Raw genomic sequence first — 13,608 nt, 5'->3', positions numbered from 1 at the left:
TTCAATCTCTCTGGTCACGCAATCACAGACATGAAGGTCGCTATCTTAAAACAAAAAAACTTCAAATCCAGACTCCAGCGAGAAACTGCTGAATTGGAATTCATTTGCAAATTGGATACTATTAATTTAGGCTTAAATAGAGACTGGGAGTGGCTAAGTCATTATGCAAGGTAGCCTATTTCCCCTTGTTTTTTCCTACCCCCCCCCCCCCCAGATGTTCTGGTTTAACTTGGATTTAAACTTGGAGAGTGGTCAGTTTGGATGAGCTATTACCAGCAGGAGAGTGAGTTTGTGTGTGTATGGGGTGGGGGGGTGAGAAAACCTGGGTTTGTGCTGGAAATGGCCCACCTTGATTATCATGCACATTGTAGGGAGAGTGGTCACTTTGGATGAGCTATTACCAGCAGGATAGTGAGTTTGTGTGTGTGGTTTTTGGGAGGGGGGTGAGGGGGTGAGAGAACCTGGATTTGTGCAGGAAATGGCCCAACTTGATTATCATGCACATTGTGTAGAGAGTTGTCACTTTGGATGGGCTATCACCAGCAGGAGAGTGAATTTGTGTGGGGGGGTGGAGGGTGAGAAAACCTGGATTTGTGCTGGAATGACCCAACTTGATGATCACTTTAGATAAGCTATTACCAGCAGGACAGTGGGGTGGGAGGAGGTATTGTTTTATATTCTCTGTGTGTATATAAAGTCTGCTGCAGTTTCCACGGTATGCATCCGATGAAGTGAGCTGTAGCTCACGAAAGCTCATGCTCAAATAAATTGGTTAGTCTCTAAGGTGCCACAAGTACTCCTTTTCTTTTTGCGAATACAGACTAACACGGCTGTTACTCTGAAACCTTTTGACAATTGAAATTCAAATTTGCAGCAATTTTCAAGAGCTTCTATGGAGAATATGTGCATGCAGAGCTCAGTATACCTTGATAGTAACAAAAAAGAAAAAGAAAAATCAACCATTTCTATGTAACAGCTGAACCTGACATAAAACAAAAAGCCCAAGCTTAGTATTGATCAGTCTGACCATGATTAATTTTGTTTAAAAATAATAAAGGGCTTTGAGGAGAAGAAAATGGAGGCCCAGGTGCCAATGGTCAACTCCCCCACATGGCTACTTCATCCTTCCCAGGTTGCATATGCTTTCCCCATAGTCCCCAGGGACTGATGTGTGACCCATGGAGACACCTCTCTAAAAACACTACACTGATCCCCTCCCCTGCTCCCTGCCAACTGCATCTCTCTCAACAGCAGCCCTCCAGCTTTTCTGGGAACAGCTGAGACAGGGCTGTAAGAGTGGGTTTAGAGCTAGCTGCTGCCAAGAGAAGTAGCAGACAGGTGGTTGATGATTGCTCCTAAGAAATGCTGTCCAGGAATGGATCAGTTTTGGAAAGCTTGGACTGTCCTAACCAAGCTACAGTTATCGGCAACTATGTCTCACTACCCAATAGTGAACACAGGAATCAGATAAACCCAAAATTTACAAAATGAAGAATACTGTTATAAGCTGGGTTACACCTTGTTATGGGGTGAGTTAAAACCCCATTGACAATGATGGGTGTGAATGCACCCTTCAGTTAACACAACTGTAAGGATGAGTTAACCATAACACCCCCACCTAAAACAAAAACGGCTGTGTGAACCCACCCAGGAGTTTCAGACTGGGTAGCTGGAGGGGCTTTTGCTGACTATTGAGGGGGCGGGGAGAAAGAGGGGTGACACAAAGGCGATGGGAGAGAGAAAGGACAACACATGGAAACTGAGAACACAGAACAAAGAGAGAGAGGCAGAGACAAAAAACAAGAACGTAAGAACAGCCATACTGGATCAGACCAAAGGTCCATCTAGCCTGTCTTCTGACAGGGACTAGTGCCAGATTCCCCAGAGGGAATGAACAGAACCTGTAATCATCAAGTGATCGATTCACAGCTTCTGGCAAAGAGAGGGTAGGGACACCACCCCTGCTCATCCTGGCTAATAGCCCTTGATGGACCTATCCTCCATGAATTTATCTAGTTCTTTTTTGATCCCTGTTATAATCTTGGCATTCACAAGCCAAGCAGTAGCCAGTGAGCACAGTGCCACCCTGGAAAAAGCTAGAGAGAATGCTCTTGGGACTGCTGGCTAAAGACAGTTGAGGCTGCAAGCTAAGAAACTGCTCCTTTTGTTCTTGGTTGGTCCAGAGTTTGGAGAAGCAGGATGAGCTAGGCTGTTCTCAGTGGTGCAAGGAGCAATGGTCTCAAGTTGCAGTGGGGGAGGCCTAAGTTGGCTATTAGGAAAAACTATTTCACTAGGAGGGTGGTAAAGCACTGGAATGGGTTACCTGGAGAGGTGGTGGAACCTCCATCCTTAGAGGTTTTTAAGGCCTGTCTTGACAAAGCCGTGGCTGGGATGATTTAGTTGGGGTTGGTCCTGCTTTGAGTAGTGGGTTGGACTAGATGACTTCCTGAGGTCTCTGCCAACCCTAATCTTCCATGATTCTATGTTGTACATTCCTTGTAAATAAATGAGATTGCATCAAAGAAAATAACAGACTCCATTAATTGCTACTTCCAGCTGGAACATCTCCAGGGCCCCAAACTTTGACTCAGGTCAAGAAGGGCAATAGTATGTACAAAATCCAAACAATAAAGGCTGCAAAATTACTGGTACATGGGACGTCAACATCCAGAACTCAAATACAGAAAAACAAATACTGAACAAATAGTTGAATACAAATTTCAGAAACTTCATGCTTCAACAGCAGAGTTTCAGAGTAACAGCCGTGTTAGTCTGTATTCGCAAAAAGAAAAGGAGTACTTGTGGCACCTTAGAGACTAACCAATTTATTTGAGCATGAGCTTTCGTGAGCTACAGCTCACTTCGTCGGATGCATGCCGTGGAAACTGCAGCAGACTTTATTTATACACAGAGAATATGAAAAAATACCTCCTCCCACCCCACTGTCCTGCTGGTAATAGCTTATCTAAAGTGAAGGAAGCCTGTGTGACCTTCTAGCCACGTATTTTGATGGTGTTAATGTTTCTATTAAATTCCTAGATAGAGGGGTAGAAATACATGTGAATAAGTCACTGCAGTCAGAGTGTGGGAGAGGTGAATATATGGGGTTGATTTATTTTGGACATCAAGATTTTCCTTTTAGAGTCATAGAATATCAGGGTTGGAAGGGACCTCAGGAGGTCATCTAGTCCAACCCCCTGCTCAAAGCAGGGCCAATCCCCAATTTTTGCCCCAGATTCCTAAATGGACCCTTCAAGGATTGAACTCACAACCCTGGGTTTAGCAGGCCAATGTTCAAACCACTGAGCTATCCCCTCCCTTTTGCTTCGATGTGTTATCCTGGAGTCATCTTGAAACACTCAGAGCCTGATTCTCAGAAGCACTGAGCGCCTGACAGCTCTGACTGACTTCAAATGGAGTTGTGAGTGCTCAGTACTTCTGAAAATCAGGCTCATGGCAGGGAACAAGTTCAGTAGGTGGGATATTTGGAAGGCTCTGTGGATTTGAGACCTGTTACGTTTAGGAATAGCTTGGTTTTTTGGAAAATAGCTTTATGCTCAGATGCTTCTTTACTGTGCAACCTAGAGAAGGTGAGTGCATAATTTAAAGATTTATGTATATTTCTTGTTGATTGCTAGTTATAAACTATACCTTAGCCTCTGCATCAATCCCCAGCCAGTCAGATGGGGAAGCTGTTACTTACCCTGGTTTTTGTCTTTGCAGTTAGGAACGTCTTATATTAGAGGCAGGTACAGAAGAAGCTGGGGCTTTCTGCGTATGAGTCCATTTGGTGCTGTGACATTTGATCTTTTCCCCATAGCCTTTTAAGAAGTGTACTTACATAAGTAGGTGGTCATTCTCTTGTAGGATTGTTTATGACTGGTTACATTAAAGAATGTGGTTTTGTAATTAACTGTGCCCATATACAAATACAAGGGTTGTCTGCACAAGAAAAATAACCTGCTGCTAACTGGTGTCAGCAATTAGGGCAGCAGAACAAATGCTAAACATGGCTCACCTGCAAGTGTAGACAGGGACTAACCCCATTCAATATCATCTCAATAACTGTGGTTAAACCTGGCAACGTTTGTATTAGAGGGAACCGATTAATTTCCTATGCTGTAAACAGACAGGGTGAGTTAATTGCGGGGTTTCTTTAGACAGAAAGGAGGATTTTAATTCTGTGAGGTGGGAATTATAAACCCCACCAAAAGATATAAGCTTTGTGAGGATTTCTCAAGTTCTCAAAACAGCTTACGAGATCTAAGGGTGGCTTGTGATTCTTTGACGGCCATGGGGATTGCTGACAGTGTTGCAACTATGAATGTGATATTGAAATAGATTAGAGAAGCAATAGAGAGATGAGTCCTGTGTAGACAGGCCCCGTGGAGATCGTTCCGATTGTCATCCAGATGCACCTCTAGAAAAAGAAGAGATTACATCCCTGATATTAACCAAAAACATGTTGTGTGTGTCCAGATTTTGCATCACATGGCAGAAACACTTAGATACAATGATTCAGTAAGCAGTGAGAGTGATGTGCACACTCAAGAAGAAAATCTCAGCCTACTTGTACACAATTATGGGGTATATCCACAATCTCTTCCTATGAAAAGACCTGAGGTTAAAGTTTAAAGATATTGGTGGTATAAAGAGAGTTTGTACTGCAACTCCTATACTGTAATTGTTGGCACATAAATAAAGAACATCAATTAATGGGCCACCAAACCTGGTATCTTTCCTGAGTACTAAACTCATTTATCTTTCATTAAACCTCTTCTATTTTTCACAGTACATTTCTTTAAGAAAAAACTCATGCTTCCCTACCACTTGGCTCCCCCTCTTCTGAGAAGTTCTCCTCTGACTTTTATTCTCTCTCTTTTCTTCAAGCACATTGATTTTTATAGCCTCAGAGCAACTCTTTTCATTTAGACCAAAGCTAACATAATTGAGGTCTGTAAGTAGCACTGCAAAGCACCTTAATTTCCTGCTGGCAAAAAGTTTAAAATTTAAACAGACACCGTGATTCATTTGTCTGGAACGTTTCTCACTGGGTTGTCGCACTGACCACTCTTTCTGAAATATACTGCAGCTACTTTCATGCCATAAAGTATCAGGTAACTTCAAAAGATTTTGGGAAGCTTCAAAGTTATGAAGGTCAGTAAAAATCATAATATCAAGGGAATTTCAAGTAGTTCTTGTTTCTCTTCTGTTTTCCTCTTGCCATACAAACCTTTGGGCAGGTACATTAAAGTATTATTCATCATTTCTTGTCACTGTTCAGTTAAGAGTGTTCCCTTCCAAAACTTTAGTCTCAAACACAGGGCTGCTATGTCACAACGCTGCATCCTCTAATTTTACCTACAACAGGGGTCAACAGCAACTACAAGAGAATACCCAGTGATTGGGCCAGACTCAGCATATTGGATCCCTGTGCAGAACAGACCTTCAGGCCATGTATCTCTCTCTTCCCAAGCAGAAAAGGAGACCAACAGGTTGCATGACTGCATCCCCCTCTCCTTGGATCTCAAAAAGAGTCTGAGGATCCATATAATGGGAGAGGGCCAGGCTCTGGGGTAGGCATGTCACTCACCCCTTTACCAAGCACAAAGACAAGAGCCTATGACTGTGCTCACTTTCCAGCAAAACATCTTCTGTGCTGGGAAATTCACATGAGAGAAAGAAGGGTCTAGTCACACAACAGATGGGAAGTCTTTGCCAGGGAGCAGGGAAAAAAGCTGCAGGAGACCCAGAGCCAATGCAGAGACACAGGGCTTCCGTGTGTCCTGCTGGATCTCAGAGGATGTGCAGGGTCTGAGCCAGATATCTAATTTATTTCACAGGGAGGAGAAGCAAACAGTCCTCCCCCCTCCTTTCCAGTAAAAGAACAGAATGGAAACTGACAGAGAAACATTGCAGAGTGCCCGTGCCCTTTTATGAATATTTCTACAGAGGACTAGGATTGACCCCATTCATCTACAAAACTATAGGGGGAGGCACAGAATTTGAAAAAAAAAATTAAAAGACAGGAACTGGCCCCTGGATGCTTATTAGACAAAGCGTGGCAGGTGCTGACAAGAGTAGGAGGCAATGGGGGTTAAAATGGTTACAACAACAAAGAGGTTATGAAACAGTTAATTTTAAAAAGCCCATTAAATATGAGGCTATTGGCCCTAAAAAGAAATAGGTTTCACATCCCTCATTACTTCTTCATTGGTGTTAGACAGCTTCAAAGGTCACTTCATTTCACTTAAGTACCTACTTTTATGTCCTTCCCCAGGAAGTTTTCAAAATGTCAGAGGATGATAACTTTGCAACAATTTCAGAGGCAAATGGATATGTTCGGCAATCGCAACTCTTACTTTATTTTGCCAAGACTGCCTTTCCTTCAGTGATTGAGAGAGAGAGAGAGAGAGAGAGAGAGAGAGAGAGAGCATGTTACAGATCTCAAGTATGCATTCCTCATCCCTGAAGCTCTATTCCAATGATAGTCCATACATCATCTGTGCTTTTCAAATCCTTTCTGAAACAATCTTGTATATTTTAGAAGCTGCAAAAAAAATCACCATGCTCAGTAGAACTTGATCAACACTTAGCCCTTTTTTGTGTATGCTCCAAGGCCATGCTGACCCTTGTTCATGACATGTATACATACCAAATACATACACACAGCAAGAGATCCAGCTGAAACACAGGCAAAGCACATTGTCACCCTACCACTGTCCCCCCCACCATGAGTTCTAGTCTTACCTTCCCTACTGGTAGAAAGGTAGACACTAACTATAAAAACCATGTGATGTTTTTGGTGCCCTATGAACATACAGTGCACATTAAGAATATTGGTACTATACCTGTTGATGTAATATCAGTGTTTCTCTTATCACAATAGCTACATGGGGAATTCATGATTCCACCAAGGTAGGGACTACATGATCATTCTTCATAGGATTAATGCAGCCAAAATCTACATGTACAAAGTCAGAGTAAGATTATAAAACTTTAAAATCAAGTTGGGCACCATAATAACTAAAATAAAGAGGGAAGACTACTATTGGCTGTGTGAGTCAAGGATGCCTTAAACAATCTCTCCAAGGTTGGGCTGACGAATCATATACTGAGAAGGTGATCCAGACAGCTTAAATCCAGACATACTCCTGATCTTCCACATTCCCCCAAGTAGTTTTCCTATCAAAAGTGTAATTGATTGTTTTGGTCTTTATATATGGCAGCCACCAATCTCAAAAGATGATAGGATAAGCGCCAATGCAACTCAGTTACTGTGTATCATGCTGCAGAATCATGGGTGTCTAAAAAGTTGAATTCTCAAGCAACAGTTCTTGCCACAGATAATACAGATGAGCAAAGCCAGAGGATCAAGCCGGTACACTACCACCACTTGGGGCCTACTGCACTTTCCTCTTTGCTCTCTTCACTTTCCTCTCTCTCAACCACCTCTCGTTAGCCTTTTTGACTTCCTGGTGCAGCACAGCTCTCTGTTGTGGTTTGTTCCAGCTTGTGGGGCCGATGTTGAAAGTTTTCAACTTTCTTGCAAACATCCTTGAATGAACCTAGGTCAGCCCTGTGGCCTTGGTGCATCCACATGTTTTCCATTCAAAAGATCCTTTGGAATGCACCCATCTGATCCAGATGACCACACCAACAGAGATGTCTGTGTTTGAGAGTTGTGATAAGACTTGGCAAATTTGCTTTCGCAAATACTTCAGTGTAAGGAACTTTGGTTTCCGATTTTGATATTTAGAATATGGTGAAGACTGAGTGTGGAAGGTGTTTAGCAGTCTCATGCCTGCTGTAGGTAGTGCAGGTCTTGCCACCATACAGCAGCATGCTCAGAATGCTCATCTGGTAAATCCATCTCTTGGTGTTCACTGTTAATTTCCTGTTATCCCACATGAGCTTTGCCAGGTGTCTGAATGTAGTGGCTGCCTTTCCAATGTGAGAATTAAGTTCACCATCTGGAAATAAGTTACCCAATTCAGCTAATTCTAGATAGCAGAACTTATGCACAACTTTAGTGCATTGCTACCTATTAAAACTTGTAAAGTAAACAAACCTTGTGCCATAAACATTGTCTTCTTTAGACTGATTAGTCCAAATTCATCACAAGGAAGCTCAAAGTTATTACAAAGTTGCTGAAGCTCCTCTTCACTGTGTGCAACAAGCAATGCATTGTCAGAGAAAAGAAATTCTTTTATCAGCAGGTGATTGAGTTTGCTTTTACATGTGCAATGTTGAAACATTTTCCATCTAATCTTGTATAGAGATGTATGCTGTGGGTGCTAAATAAAAAGAATGATGAAGCAGCAGACAGAAGAATATACCAAAGTGTGTTGATGCCAAAACACATCCCTCTTTCACATCACTGCAGATGTCAAAGTGGACATATAGATCACCATTATATTGGACTGTAGCCTTCATGCCATGGTGGAAGGATAGAATCAGATTGAGGGAGATTGTGGGGGCAACCAATTTTCTAGCAATTGGAAAAGGCCCTTCCTGCTCACCAGGCCAAAAGCCTTTGTAAGATCTATGATGGCTACGTAGACAGGTTTTCCTTGTTCTTGACACTTTTCTTGTAGTTGTGTTAGTGCATAGACCATGTTGGTAGTTGATCTACCAGCATGGAAGCTCCACTGACTCTGGATATACAGGTTCAGCAAGAACTTGAAGTCTTTTGAGACTGACCTACGTGAATGTCACGCCCACAATACTAAGGAGAGAAATCCTTCCATCATTGTTGCAATCACTATGATCGCCTCTATTTTTATAAAACATGATGTTGGCATCCTTTATGTTTTGTGGTACTCCTCCTTCCATCCAGCAGGCAAGCCACCTGTAGTCAATATTCTTAGTGATAGGATACATTTTGATGTTGCAACAGGACATTCAACCATGGGTGCTAATGAGTTATTGACTGCAAAACCCACCCACGTTCGCAACGGTCTTCTTTGCTTTTTCCTTGCCAGAAGAAAGTGTAACGTGTGCTGCATAGAGAGCCTGTGTCAGCTATCCTGGGCTCAGAGACATTGTCTACACTGATGTCCAGCTCAATGATGGCAGTCTTTTTAGAGTAATTGACTTCCTCTAGATTATTTGACAAACCAGTGCATATTGTCCTCACATTCCGACAACGTTTGAAGAAGTGACCATTGTAACCGAACCTTTGGTATGTACCACTAGCCATAAAAACAATAAAGAGGCAGAGCCTTGCCTTAGGACTAAAGCCCCCCTTTCGGCAGTACTAACCAGGCCCAAAGAGTTGGAGACCAAATCTTTTGGAAACCAGTATTGCTGAATAAGATGTTGGAGAGCAAAGCTGAGTTGCAGTACCACTGCTTGACATTTACTTCACAGAGGATTTGTTTCAGGATTTTCTCCCCTAGTCTTTGTTCAGGAAACTAGCTGCACGGCAGCAGTGCCAGGTGGAGTTACCCCTTGGAATGAAAAACAATATCCACAAAGGAGTATCTAGCATTCCCACCACCACCACCACCACTCCGTGAGTGGCAAGGTTCCCAGTTTAGTTGCCAAGCAGCTGACCAGCAGCAGGTTGTACTGGGTTACATGGTACCACTAAGCGGGTTCTAAATACATGTACTAAGTAAAAAAGCTTACTTACAGATGCTCTCTGTCTTAGCCTGTCATTTTGGGGAATGTACTGAGATGAATGATAACTGAGAACTGGCTGAAATATTATGGTTGTGTTGGACACGTCACAGGACATTTGGCCAAGATAATCTTTCTTTGAAAAGCAATCTACATTTCAAATCAGATTTTTCATTGTTCTTGCCTTAGGCCTATGAACAACAAAGCTAAGCAACATCAAATGTTGATTCTCAATATGGCTGTCCATATAGGGCAAAATGGTGTCAAAGGGGTCAGGATTATATTTTTTTTATGCTCTCTGAATGGGTTATAAAGAAATCAAACTTTTGGTGTTTTGGCCAACTTTAGGAACTCTATTATTGCAGCTGACCTCATTTGTTTTCACCAAATCTAGAAATTTTCAGGGATATCTTAATCGAGTCCAATGAGAGCCTTCAGACATTAAAAAGCAACTTCTGTGAATCTATGGAAACGATATCAAAAAATCATGTTAAATAAACCTTAATTAGCTTTAAGCATATCTGTACATTCATGGAGCAGATGTTTGGGCCACTGTTTGGATGCAATTGGTCTAGTAACACAAAGGGCAACAGAAGCACTTATGCAAACTATGCAGATTTATCCATAATGTGATATGGTTTTCCAATTTACAAAGATGATATACAAAGATTTACAAAGAATATATCCCCAGAAAAATACATCTACTGACAGAAACAGGCCATAATTGTTGCTTTGATGTCCATATTGTTCTTTGTCATTGACTTATACAGAGCACAAAAATTAAACCATTTCACTGACAGCAAAAATTGTGATATGATTTTCCAGCTACAATTTTAAAAAAATTTAAACTGTAATATACTTAAAAGTGAAGTTTAATCAGTTTTATAACTAACAGAAGCTAGAGTGTCCACAGGTCAAGATGAAATGACTTCCAGCTTTCTGTTCCTATTGCAGGAATGTCATCATAACATATGATCTTTATGTACAAGGTTTCTACCATACCAAAGCAAAACATGGTATGAAAAAATATGACATACAACAATGTACTTGTATGGATTATGTGGTTTCAGAATGTGTTAATGGATAAAGAAAAGCAGCAAATTTCCAGGAAATGAAGCTGAATTGTTTACCAGAGACATTTTGCATAAGTTTTCATAATACTGTCCCAAAATGCTTTAGATTGAAATGATACAACACCATAAGAAGTAATCGTGTAAAGACACGGTATGGTAATAAATTAAAATGTCCAATCAAAGTCAATAACAGAAGGAAAGAGAAATTAAGCAGTACAGGCAAGAGATTTTCAGATGAGATTTTAAGTGAGATGGAGAGTCCATGAGGTATAGATACACAGGATGGATGTTCCTGGTGGCAGAAACTGCAGAGAAGGTTTTTCAATAAGCATTGGTGAAGCTAAACAAAGGAAGAAAAGTACTTGGCAATGTGAATGGACAAGGGTGCAGAGAGTGACAAAGTCTATGAGGTAGGCTGGAGCTTAGTAATTTAAAGGTTTTCTACATAAGGGCAATTATGAATTGGATCCAAAAATGAAAGAGGGTCTAGTGGAAATGTTTAAGGGTGGTAGGGATGTGGAGGTGGTTTTTTTGTACGTGAGAAAAGGTAGTGAGCACAGGATTGTAGAGAATATACACTACTCTGTTTTGAGAACTATGTAATCCAAGAAGTCAAGTTATCCTAAATCCAGGAAATTCTAGGTCAAGTCATAACTTTGAAGGATGGTTTTAGAAAAAAGTGACTCTATAAAACTGGTACTTTTTCACAGAATATATTTGATCACTTCCCATTTGTCTGCACAATTATATCTGCTGAATTTGCTAACAAAATCAAGTTTTTACTACTATCCACATTTCAAAGCTAATACAGCTGTGGGAAAATGGACTGCACCCAATTCCTCCTTACGTATCATCAACAAAATTGTCAGCTGATTTCGATTCCAGAATCTTTATTGCTGCTGGTGGTGGTGATGTTCTGTGAAAGAACATTGCTTGAGTGTCAGATGCCATGAGGAACTGGCAGTTAGAAATATTTTATTTTTGACTTAAATGGCAGATTAGATACAGAAACCACAGAAGGAAAATAAATACATAATAAAAACACTGACTATAACTGCATTCAAAACTTGATTCAAAGAAAGTGTTTGAGCTAAAAAGTATTTTGTAAGATAAGCAGAAACATGAATTTGGGAATGGGAGACAAGAGGAATGGAAAATGGAAGGAGAGAGAGATAGGTAGAAAGGGGATTGGGAAGCAAAGAGAGGAAGAAGAGATTTAGGTCCTCAACAGTAAAGTGACCCAGGCTTCTAAACAGTTCAATTTACTTTAGGAGGTTGCACCATACCATACCAACACAGGGAATCAGTGGGATGCAGCATGGATGTAAGGGGCCACCTATGGACCCCTTTGCATGATCAGGGCTTTAGTAAGTTCCTTAGGACCGGGGGTCTATATTCCTTTATGGCCTGTCCATCTGTGAGCATATTGTCAGTACTCGATAAATAGTAAGGGGGAAGAAAGAGGAAATATACTGCATAAAAAAAAGAGAAGTAAAGCTGCAAGGCGACAGAAGAGAAATGGTGAAAAAATAAATGAATGAAATAAAAAACTAAGCATTTAAAGAGAAATGCAGAATTTTCAGGAGAAAAAAGAGGATTTTAATGAAAAATCATTTTTAAAATGTGTTGCACACACAGGGAGCCTCAGGGTGTTGTGCTTTAAGCAATAATTAAACAGTGTCTCCGTGAAGGAATTCAGAGGAAATCAGGCTGATTTTTTTCAAGTTTGTAGAAAATACATTCTGAAGGGACATATCCAATTTGCTTTGTGATCATTTCAAAACAAAGCTCACTGCTCTCACATGCTACTTCCATTTCTGGTTGCTTACAATAGAAGAACATTTGTTACTTGGATACATTCTCAGAGTTCTTTAGGAATCATAACTACATTCTTCCTTGCACAAGAGCATTGGCTGATATGATCAAATACTATTAGATGGTACTACTAGATTTTTCTGTCAAGTGGAAACTACTTTTGGGCAGAGAGGGGAGAATATGGTTATTTTTTGTTTGTAAGGAACTGACAAAACTGCTAATGAAATCAACTAAGACGTCATTAATATTATATAGCATTAAAATTCAGATCAGCTGCAAGCCCAAACTGAGCTAAGTGTCACTAGGAAGTGGTGGTAATGGGAAAAAAAATATACAAAATGGGAAACAAAGTAGCAAGTGAGTAAAATGTTGATAGTTTTAATTGGTCTTGTTTCTGCATATAGTGTGATTTACCCTTCATTTCTATATGTCACAATGGAAGGAGGAAAGTTGTGGAATCTGTTGTCTGTAGATTATTTTTATTAGAAATATTCAGAGAAAAAATACAAAAATAAGCTTAACACATAGCCCTTTTCCAATACAAAAAATTAGCATAAGTAACTACAAAATGTATTTATAAAGACACACCACTTTACAGATGTTCCATACGTGCCCCATATTTACACCTTTCTTCTGCAAGGGAGGGGAAGGTCAGGGCAAATCCACACACACAAAAATCCAGATTGTTAAACAGAGTTATTGTTTAGAAAACATTTTTAAAAGGACACCATTTTTTTTCCATGCATGCATCCAGAATGCAGAAGAGAACGAACTTAAATACAGAATACAACTTAAAACCAGTGTCAGTTTCTGTGTGATTGTTATACAGTGTAAGAGATGTTTCGGAGTAGCAGCTGTGTTAGTCTGTATTCGCAAAAAGAAAACAAGTATTAGTGGCACCTTAGAGACTAACCAATTTATTTGTAGCTCACGAAAGCTTATGCTCAAATAAATTGGTTAGTCTCTAAGGTGCCACTAGTACTCCTTTTCTTTTAGTGTAAGAGATGGAATTAACTGTGGAATGCAGGATGCTTTGTAATCCATAGCACAAGAATCTGTCACTAGAACCGGTGTGCCTCTCAAAGTATTTCTTTAC

This window comes from Lepidochelys olivacea, assembly GCF_965140295.1.
Source record: "Lepidochelys olivacea isolate rLepOli2 genome assembly, chromosome: 7".
In the NCBI taxonomy this organism is placed as follows: Eukaryota; Metazoa; Chordata; order Testudines; family Cheloniidae; genus Lepidochelys; species Lepidochelys olivacea.
The sequence above is the reverse complement of the archived record's forward strand: the minus strand, read 5'-3'. Positions refer to the sequence as shown.